We start from the raw sequence: 11,174 nt of genomic DNA, 5'->3' as shown, positions 1-11,174 counted from the left end.
AGTCTTTCACAATTAATATGTCGTTATTCCTGTCAACGATATATATATATATATATATATATACATATATATATTTCATATAGTACTATATATACATCTGTTATATATATATTCTGAATATATTATATATTTTTATTGTGTGTATAACTACAATAAATTGCTATACGATTATTAATTCAATTCTTTGGATGCGTAATTCATCCAATTAACGATTAACGAGTCAACATTCGACACTATGCGCTCGAAATTATCGTGAAAATGGAAACTCTGTGTCCATCACTGGTCTAGCTATTTCGACGTGCCGCTTCTGGATTCCCTGCTGCATCCGCGAACGTTGTGTTAGAGATTTAGCGCGTTCGCTCTTCGTAGAGCTCTTTTGTAAATATGTACTTTGAGAAAGAGAGAGAGGGAGAAAGAGAAATCGTAGAGATCATAGAGACGAAATATCGATGTTCTTCAATGTTCTTTCTACACGATGCGAGATTAATTCATCAATTAGATCCTCCCCCTCGTTGTATTTTTGAGGGCAGCGAAATGGGACGGGGAGGAGTAGATTAACAACACACACTAATGTATCTTTAAATATCGACGTTTCGCGTCCGCATCCCTCTTATCTCGGGTTTTTTTGCGTGGGATCGAGCGGTGATGGGAATCCAAACAATCCGAACGAAATTTTTGTCATCCAACAAAAGTACGATCGCAATACCTTCAGAAACTGCAATTAATTACATCCTCGATTTGTGCGTAAGATTATTATTTCATTTTCTCAATGATTTCCCCGATATTTCGTTAAGTCATAACTATGATTTAAATTGCAATCCAAACGGTTTATTCAATCAATCTCTCTTCCCCGGAATTTTTTACAATTTTCTAATCGAATTTATTAACGATACATACAACTTTTCTCATTCGCACCTTTTTCTTTCTTTCTTTTTTTTTTTTTATTTTTTATTCGTTGAACGAATATACGCGAGAGCGAAAGCGTGTTTCCTTCGCTAAATAAAAAACAAAAGAATTCGCTCCATTTTATTCATACGACCCAATTATCGCTCGAACTTTTCTGGCCAAGGTTGCGGGAACAGGGAGTGCATCTGTTACAACGAACGAGTCCGGGTAATCTGGCACGTAATGGGCCAAAGTTTTACCCGCGCAAACTAAGTTCTCAAAATTAAGTCCTTTTCGTTCGTGTTTTGCCAATCGATAGATAGGCAGTAAGTATTCCGACCTATTCTCTCTCCTCGATTTCATATTCGCCCGATAAATACGCGATTAATTGAATTCCCATCATTGGCTAGTCGTCCAGCAGCAGCACCTTGTACAAACACGAATTTTACGGTAGAACGGAAAGGCGAATGAATTTTAATAACAAGCCGCGCGTAAAAGGAACAAAAGGACGAACAATCGATTTGGAGCGGCATTGTTTCTCGCGCGCGCGCGCGCACGCAAGGATGAAAAGGTTTTGTAGATTTGTAGGGAGAATCGAGATTGATTATATTTTAGTAACGCGCGATTTGATAGTCGACGTAAAAATATTTCGAGCAAAATTTCCAGGGAGACGCACGTGCGAGATACGATGCGACTTGAGAGGGAAAAGGGAGAGAAGGAGAGAGAAAACGTCGCCTCCCTCCTTCTATCGCTCTCCCGCTCTCAGAGACGTGTGCCTGTGTTACGTGGGCGTTTTGATAGTCGTTATTATAATCGAGATAAGAATCTTAGGACGCGAGAATTTTCTTCTATTTGTGTGCTTCTAGAGAAACGCACCGATGTATCGATTGTCCTTAATATTAACGATCAATCAATTCGTTTGGCTGCTCATTAGTTTCGCTCGCTATTTCCGAAACTGACACGAAAACGCACACGTTTATCACGGACACTCGAGACACTTATACACACATATTGTATACACAGCTGTAAAAAGATACACCTGTACGATTTAATTAAGAGTATGAGATTTTAGAAAGATTAAGTGAGATTAACTTGGACGAGAATTTGGTTACGACCTAGCGCGCGAACACACTCTTCTTTATTTTTGTCATATCGATATATTTGGCCGATAATAAAGTACATATTAGATCACGACGAGTGAAGGAAGGATCGTATCTGTCGATTATTTTATATCCTCCCGCATTTTATCCCGATAGTCGTTCACCTGATTGACATCGACTCATCCTTCATGCGCACATTTTTACGCTCGGCAGGGCTCGATCAATTTTAATAACAGCTTTATTTTAATAGAGAGGATAATAAATGCTATATTAGGATTGTGCTGTAAATGATTTAAAGTTTGTTTTAGTCTTTCATCACCGATAAAAGTGTCTTATTGACACTTGTAAGCTATCGAGCTACTTCTTTATAAGCTGTCTCATATATATTTATGATCGAGAGAGAGAGAGAGAGATGAATTTTAATAACAAGCCGCGCGTAAAAGGAACAAAAGGACGAACAATCGATTTGGAGCGGCATTGTTTCTCGCGCGCGCGCGCGCACGCAAGGATGAAAAGGTTTTGTAGATTTGTAGGGAGAATCGAGATTGATTATATTTTAGTAACGCGCGATTTGATAGTCGACGTAAAAATATTTCGAGCAAAATTTCCAGGGAGACGCACGTGCGAGATACGATGCGACTTGAGAGGGAAAAGGGAGAGAAGGAGAGAGAAAACGTCGCCTCCCTCCTTCTATCGCTCTCCCGCTCTCAGAGACGTGTGCCTGTGTTACGTGGGCGTTTTGATAGTCGTTATTATAATCGAGATAAGAATCTTAGGACGCGAGAATTTTCTTCTATTTGTGTGCTTCTAGAGAAACGCACCGATGTATCGATTGTCCTTAATATTAACGATCAATCAATTCGTTTGGCTGCTCATTAGTTTCGCTCGCTATTTCCGAAACTGACACGAAAACGCACACGTTTATCACGGACACTCGAGACACTTATACACACATATTGTATACACAGCTGTAAAAAGATACACCTGTACGATTTAATTAAGAGTATGAGATTTTAGAAAGATTAAGTGAGATTAACTTGGACGAGAATTTGGTTACGACCTAGCGCGCGAACACACTCTTCTTTATTTTTGTCATATCGATATATTTGGCCGATAATAAAGTACATATTAGATCACGACGAGTGAAGGAAGGATCGTATCTGTCGATTATTTTATATCCTCCCGCATTTTATCCCGATAGTCGTTCACCTGATTGACATCGACTCATCCTTCATGCGCACATTTTTACGCTCGGCAGGGCTCGATCAATTTTAATAACAGCTTTATTTTAATAGAGAGGATAATAAATGCTATATTAGGATTGTGCTGTAAATGATTTAAAGTTTGTTTTAGTCTTTCATCACCGATAAAAGTGTCTTATTGACACTAAGCTATCGAGCTACTTCTTTATAAGCTGTCTCATATATATTTATGATCGAGAGAGAGAGAGAGAGAAAGAGAGGAAGAGTATATTACTTTCCTAATTATATAAATATTACTATCGCGAACAAAATTTAAAAAAAAATTTAAATTGATCGGTATAATCGAGGCTCAATTAATCGTTCGATAGATAAGCGAGAGACCAACGGTAGTTAGAGAGTCACCGGAATAAGCAGTATTCAGAAGAGAAATTACAACCCTCCGTATTCTCTCTATTGCGTGATAAAGAAAAAGAACGACCCATAACGAGAGCCATTTTCAAGCACTGCCTCCAATATGTCCAGGATGGAAACGACCGTAGCGCTCTAATCGAGCTTGTCCTACTTCCTCTCACCTTCTGGACCCTTTTGTACTGCAAATGTTACTGCCGTAATAAAAAGTTATGCACGCTTTCGCGATGGGAGTATAGGGAGAGGGACAGGGAGACACGATCGTGTATTTATATACGCGAGACTATCTCGCGACTGAGTTTCTATTAATTTATTAATTTATTTCCAGATAATATAATATTACGCAAAAGATATTTGATTTTGATTATAAAATAAATAAATACTTCGTTAAATATAAATTAACGAATATATGCGTTTCTAAACATTCATTTTCAGCAATTTCATATTTCAAATATGCTGCGTGCAATAAAGTTTATATATATATTATAAATCGTCGAAATTGGAGCCTGCATTCGCCAAATGGTCGGTAAACGTAATTATTATCGTGCAAATTTATTACTGTAATATTCCTGTTAAGGGATGGCAAATTCGCCATCACTTGGGAATATAGAATCGACGTTAGGAACAAAGATTATCCTAAATTAAAAACATACGAGCTCAAATAGCCAATAATGCGCGTCATGTTCTCGCATTAAACGACTTATCTCTAATCGTACTTCTCGTACAAATGTGAAACAAATTTATCTCTTATGAATTAACGTTATACACAATATATACGAAATGTTCACGAGGTCAAAATTCCAGGTAAAGAGAATATTTTAAGAAAATTTCTTTAGTTCAACTTTCTAAAATAAATTTTTTATCGCATGTGTTTTCTAATATTTTTCATTCATACAAAGAAAAAACAGAATCTTTTAAAAAGATATAAAAGTAAGGCTCTTACACGATTAAAATCAAGTAGAATTTTTAAGAGACCATGGTCTATGGTTTATAAATGAGTTAATTATATTTTATCAATGAATTGATAGCTATTATATAATTTTTATTAATGAATTGCTAGCTATTATATTATTATAACTTATCAATAATCTATATTATAGCTTTATAATAATCTCTGCTAATTAATAATATTAAAAAATGCGTCAAAGAATAATAATTAATTTCACAAGCTGGCTAACTTTACGAAAAAGCCAGTGAGATAATTAAAACCACGATAATACATAAATATGCCTTTCGCGAATCATGTAATTAAAGAAATTCTCTAATTTTTTAATTTATTTTTTGGTTTAAATTATATACCTTTGCACCCTAAAAACTGCGCGCGGCTCTTTTGCCTTTTTACTCGGATTTTACTTGATTAGAATCTTTTAAGTTTCAAGTTCTAGATTTATATAAATGTACTGAAAAAAAATTGAATAACAAACATTTTTCACACTTGCATAACATTTTCATTTTTCTATCACTGAAAATTATAATAAAGAATATGTATTTCATATTCAATATTCTGTTAAAACATTAAATATATATAAACAGAGATATATTTATAATATATTTTAAACATAATTCAGTTGGTTTGCCGACTGTTTACAATGTGAAAACAAAATTATTAAAGAGATAATTTTTTAAAAAATTTCCCGAATCCCGATAAAATGCCATGAGATTTCTCGATTTTTCCAGGTAGAAAAAAAAAAAATTCCTGAAAATTCCAGGTTTTCCATATTTTTCCAGAGAGTAAACATCCTGATATAATATAATAATACTATTCCGTGATAGCGATGCTAACAGCGTATAATTAATTCATCCCGAACAACGCCAGTTTGGCGATCGATGCGGAATTTTGTACACGCGCGCGGAGAGGAAGCACAATTGTATGAAATCAAAATATTTCTCGCGGCTTTACGTCTCCGAGAACCAATTTCCACGTGAAAGCACGAATACGTTATGCGTCCCTCGCCGCCAATGAAGCGATTGCCGCGCCCGCGCGTGTGACCCTCTCCCCCTATTTTCATCAACCAGCGGATGCACCCCTTCCCCTCCTCCCTTCCTCTCCCCCTCTGGCAACGACTGATACAGAAAGCTATTGCAACAAATTGGATTTTAGTTTAACTCGGTTACAAACATGTTCGCGCGCGCACACGCGCCTCGGATTGGACCGCCGCCAGATAATCGAGAGCTTAAATGGAGTCTGAATGGAAAACCGATTGTGTTCTTTGCAGGTCGAGGTGAGAGAGGGAGAGAGAGAGAGAGAAAGAGAGAGAGAGAGTGAGTGCGCGCGTGCGGGCCACTTTGACATCCGTCGTCTACCGCCCTGGCTCATCGTACTTAAGCGTTAAAAAACCGGTCCGACAAATTATTCCCCGTGATCGTCGGGGACGCGCTCGTTTAATTTAATAAGCGTCATAACAGCGCGCGTGCGCGCGACACGTCAATTAAGATCCGCGAGAGACTCCCCCGAGGCCGCTATCAAAGTCGCTTTATTCCCCCGTGCTTGCATATTATATGTACGCGCCGTTTCGATTTTATATCGTTTCTATCTTTACGTAATATCTCGCGATCGCGACAAACGCGTATGTAATAGTATCACGGTGTATTGTATAATAATTGCATGTTGCGATCCTCTTCGTTTCCACTTTTCTCGCGACACGATGATGCGTATGTTTAATCGGCTGCTAAAATCGGTGACACGAGGCACGCCTCTTGCCGTGGCGCATATATTGCGCCGCGGCGTGACAGATGACACGGATGGAGCAGTCGACAATCGATTAATTTGCCCGCTCGACCACCGGTTACATCCACTTACGTCCGACGTTCTATTCGCGCCACCGACGCGTGTGTCGGCTCATCAGCGTCGATTTGTTCGCTGATCGGGACAGCGGCTTTCAACCGGATCCGAGTCGTTGTTTACAACCAAAGCGTGATTAAATAGATAACGCGTGATGGATAATTTTCTCTTATATTCCGCGCTCATTTAGCCGTGAATATTAAAACTGTGAGAGAGATTCTCTTTCGACGCGCTATCTAAATGTTTTGCAACCTTCAGAAACGATGTGACTTGATCGATGCGTTATCGAGATCACGTTTCACGTGAGAAGCGAAGAGTAGGAATAAATAGATTGTGCAACGCGATTCTTGTCCGCAATGTAATCAAGATACCGTTTTATATCGAGAAATTTTATATATAGGAAGAAAAGAAATAAATAAAATACACCACATGACGGGGATGCAGGGCAACGTTATCAGGAAGATGACAAAATATCATGTAATGCACTTAATACAATCTCTGAAAAATTGCAGCTGCCCGAAGAACAGACAAGTTGGAAATACTCCGGCCTCAAAAATACGTTTTGTCTATGAAATTATTAGATTATATCATTATAAAGATAATCACCAAATTTTTAAAACCGATGATTTAAAATCGCTGTAAATTATAAATTCCCCCTTCTGATCCACTCGATCCACTAATCATCCGTACATGCCAGCTAAAATTACACGTCATTAATCATACATCACGCGAATATGCATTATACCGTATAGGTGGTTTCAAAATTACCTCAATCTTATCTCTGATGGCCTTATTTTTGTGCCAGCTGACCGTTGCAGAAAATTAAGCGAAAAATTCCATCGCATTCTCTTCATTATATAAATAATATAAATAAATTCGATTCTTCTTTCCCCCTTTTTATAGAGTTTAAATTATAAATTTTTTCAATCCGTTTTAACCGCCGAATATAGACATTATTATTTCCCTCGCATTACGAACATAATTAGCCTACGTCAAATAGACCAATAAAAGGGGCGGCTGGTATTAAGGTCGCTCGATAAGACGGGACGGTATTGAACGATCGTGAAATCTAGCGGGTCGATGCACTTTGTGACATAACAATCGCATCTCACGTAAACGATTCCTAATTATCGGTGCCGCGACAAGCGCCACAGGGAGGTATAGAATTTTATATACGAACAGACAAACCGTCGAAATACACGCGATACTGCCTTTCCCCCGCTTCTCCCCACCCCCCTAATCCCAAACTGGTTAAAACAACTTTTTAATCTCGATATCAGAAGTGATTGCTTAAAAATTTTTGAAGTACAAACGAGCGAACTTGTAGAATAAGCATTTCGTTGAAAACTTGTGAACTAATAATCTTGATAATAATGAGTTTATTCTGTGCGAGTTTGAACAATGAAATCTGTATCAACAATGCTGATAAGAACAATCGGCGGCGAATATTCCGCAATGACAATGCGAGATCTAATTAGATAAGAGTCGTGAATGAATAATGCTGCTTGCCTATAAGAGTAACAACGGTAACAAGGTTCATACTTGCTTCGTGTACTAGAAATGTCGAAAGCGACGCTATATATTGGGTTGAACGGAAAGTTTGTTCCGTTTTTTACTAAGAGATGAAGACCAAAAAAACGGCACGAACTTTACGTTTAATCCAATACAATAACTTTGATCTCATTTGAAAGATAATTTAATTCTCTACAACTCTTGTTTCGGTACTTTTTGTTAAAAAATGCATACTTTCCCTGATATTTGTAAAAAAATAAAAAATAACCGTGATTTCAGAGGTTTTTAAGCGCTAACTTTTTAAGGAAGCATTTTTCGACTCATGTATATAGGAAAATTTTTTGTTCGGAATTAAATTATCTTTCAAATGAGATCAAAATGACTGTAGTTCGCTCCATAGGTTTTGAAATAAACCAGGTAATAACCAATTTCAAATGTACCGAAAAGTGTTTTTTCGACTATTGACGATTATTCGAAAACCTATGGAATAAACTACAATAACTTTGGTCTCATTTGAAAGATAATTTAATTCTCTACAACTCTTATTTCGGTACTTTTTGTTAAAAAACGCATACTTTCTTGTGTGTGTGTGTGTGTTTGTATGATTGCAAATAACGAAATGTTAAAAAAACCAAAACACGAAACAATGTTCGAAATATTTTTAAATCATTTCGCTTTTGACGATGATACACAACTCGGAAAAAAAAAGAATATACCTGAATAGATTAAAAAAACCCAAGTAATGTTAATTAAAAATGAAAAGTATCAAAGTGAATTAAATACACGCAAACAACAAGCGAAAAGCGAATAATTATTTGCATATAAATTAATTACGCAATTTTACTCTGACGAGATATGTATATGGTATCTTATTTTATTGCCAGTTATTATCAAACATTATTTTATATTTGGACCGATTAATTTATATGAAATAATTTTGTTGTTTTAATACAATCTATTATATAAAATTACGTTTTACCATCGCGCGAGTTGGTTTATCGCTAAATTATTTTCGCGATAAAAATGATAAATTCAAACGATTAATCCTCTGCAATATTTCCATATACACACACAACTTACCGCTTATTTTTCAAACGACAGATATCTCGGATGTAATCTACCAAATTGTATACAGCTTGGCTACTTCTCTGTCTTTGCTTTCAAAATTAACTTTAAAAATCTCAAAATTCAACAATTATTTTATTGGCATCGTAAACGATATAAGAAAACCGAGATGTATTTGTAATCTATAAATATATTTATATTTGGACGTCATACACACAAAGATGCGAGAAGAAGAGACACTGCAGTCACATCGCAGTCGCAAAAGGAACGCTCAACGAGAAGAGATACTTACATGATACCGGACGGCGGCGACAAATAGCCGGAAAAGAAGGAGGAGACTCCGGTCGTCTCTCGGTACCGTTTCCCGCAGCGAACGCTAGAGACGTGGAATTAACATTTCGATTTAGCCAGACGGGTTAGATATATCGCCTCGGCAAAATGCCGGCGGTTCATCGTTCCCGTGACGCAGTGCGCCCCAAGGAACGTTTTTCGCGGCCGATATCCGCCGTCCTGACAGAATAATGCGCCAGTTACAAATGCGTCGTCTATATACTGAAGAGAAAAAAGAGAGGGTGGTGATGGGAGGAAAGAGAGAGAGAGAGAGAGAGAGAGAGAGAAAGAGAGAGATAGGACGAGGAAACGGCGTTATCTTTCTGCAACAATGCGCTAGTTTATCGACGCGCTCGCGTTTATTAACAATCAGATCCTTTTTGTTGCTTTTATCATTCGCGCTTCGTTTATCGGAACGACAGGGGACGAGGGGGAGAGGGAGAGAAAGGGCGATACCCGACTTCACACGCGGAATCGCTTTTTAATTATTATTTTAAACGTTTGCGCATATGTGTGTGCAATTTGTCACGTGGGGATAAAAAAATATAGTTCGATATATAATCTCGTATATTAAATCCTTTGTGTAATTTGTGCGTGACATGATGTTCCGCGTAAAACGATTAACGTTAAAGAGAGCGCGTCTTCGCTCTCTCTCTCTCTCCCTTCTCGTTTGACGTTTACCTCCCTGCCGCGTCTTCGCGGAGATTCTGAATTAGTCTCTTCGTAATTTCCACGGGGTGTAATTTTGACGAAACATTCGCCGCGTTTATCCCGCTACTCGTTACGTCTCGCAGTCTCATCGGATTCATCTCGCCGACTACACGGCGATTCGTTCGCCCTTTACATTTACAATTGTATCGCGAGCAACTGAATCTTTTTCCAGAGGGGAACTTTGCAGACTACCCATTGTTTGTCGCCATTTACTAATATTCAATATTAAAACTTTAAGAGAAAAAGAAATAAATGAAGCTCGCTCGAGAAATACAATAAAGTTTTGTTATCTAATTGGTCATCTTAGAAACTCAAATCGTGAAAAATTCCTTCTTCTTAAACAATCGATTTTTTGAAACTACTCAAACTTCGGAGCCGGTAATTAGTTTTGAAATTACATTTCTATCAAAAGAAAATTCACTCGAAATTAATTGAGGCGCAAAGTTCCACGTCTCTCTTTTTTTCTCTCTCTCTCTCTTCCTCTCTCTTTTCTCCAAACTCCCGAAGCTTAGTTGTTCATAATTTTACTGCAAAACGATTGCCATCTTCTCTCGCTTTAGATATCGCCGATCGTTAATATTGGAACGCGCGCGCAAATTCGAGAGGTATAACGGCGTTACCTCGCTCTCAAAGGGTTCGCGAAATGATCGGAAGGTATGAGATTAACAATCCATATCGCGATACGCACACATGACGGCATTAACGGGTATACATTAACGAGTCGAGCTGTACAGACGGGATATATGTAATATAAGTGCCGCAAAGACCGTATATATAGCGATCTGATGGCACACAAGGATCCCCTCTCTCTCTCTCTGTCTCTCTTTCTCTCCAACCCGGTCTTCGTCTCGTGGCACGTTTCGCCGTGTGGAGAATATACACGCATCTGTGTGTTAAGCCTTCGTAATGCTCGCCATGTATCACGCTGGTAGCGCGCGGCTGGAGATGAGGGCGACGAGGGGGACAAGGCAGGAACGAGGGTGGATGGGTGGAGGAGAGCGGTTGATACACCGTTGTAATACGGCGCATGTCGCGCAAGTTTTTGGCGCATAGTGTCGAGGCGAAGGGGAGGGCGAAGGTCTAAAGCGCGCGTCGCCTTATTCAGCCTTTATACGACGAGACGAGGAATGTTCGACGAGGTCGCATAGCTGGGCGCGCGACTTGCGATTTTGCGCCTCA

This window comes from Formica exsecta, unplaced genomic scaffold (genome assembly GCF_003651465.1).
Source record: "Formica exsecta isolate Colony F162 unplaced genomic scaffold, ASM365146v1 scaffold237, whole genome shotgun sequence".
NCBI lineage: Eukaryota > Metazoa > Arthropoda > Insecta > Hymenoptera > Formicidae > Formica > Formica exsecta.
Note: the sequence above shows the minus strand (reverse complement) of the source record.